The sequence below is a fragment of the Sinocyclocheilus grahami genome, unplaced genomic scaffold, assembly GCF_001515645.1.
Source record: "Sinocyclocheilus grahami isolate Dianchi unplaced genomic scaffold, SAMN03320097.WGS_v1.1 scaffold1236.1, whole genome shotgun sequence".
In the NCBI taxonomy this organism is placed as follows: Eukaryota; Metazoa; Chordata; class Actinopteri; order Cypriniformes; family Cyprinidae; genus Sinocyclocheilus; species Sinocyclocheilus grahami.
Genome location: NW_015506415.1, coordinates 152,879 through 153,384, shown reverse-complemented (window position 1 = coordinate 153,384; position 506 = coordinate 152,879).

The following is a 506-nucleotide window of genomic DNA, read 5'->3' as shown; positions in this document are numbered from 1 at the left end:
GCTATTTACTCATTATAAAATCATTACTGCTAACATCAATTATAATATAACAAAGTTTTGTTTATATGTTTCTTTAAAAAAATGTTTGTCAAAAATACAGATGTTTTGAATGGCTGTCAATAGACAAATTTTGAAAGACAATACATGTTTGGAGTCCGTGTTATAACGTAGTTACTAGCCGAACTCTAGTGTTGTGTAGCCAGATCTTTAAATAGACTGTGTTATCTGAGATATATCATACAATGCCAGAATATACATAAGCAGACATAACTCAAAAAACAATGAAACAGACAGGTTTGCTTGTGGATATTTACTTTTCCTATTACTATGTGGCTCAAACAAGATTTGATGTCACTATCCTGACATATTTGACAAATCCAGAAATTATTTCATCCTCAAAAACTGTATCAACCTGCCACAGTTCCTGGCAAACTAATAAATAATAAAACTTGCATCAAATTCAGTCTATGTGATTAAAACGTATCTGTTTGTCCAGCCAATGGAAA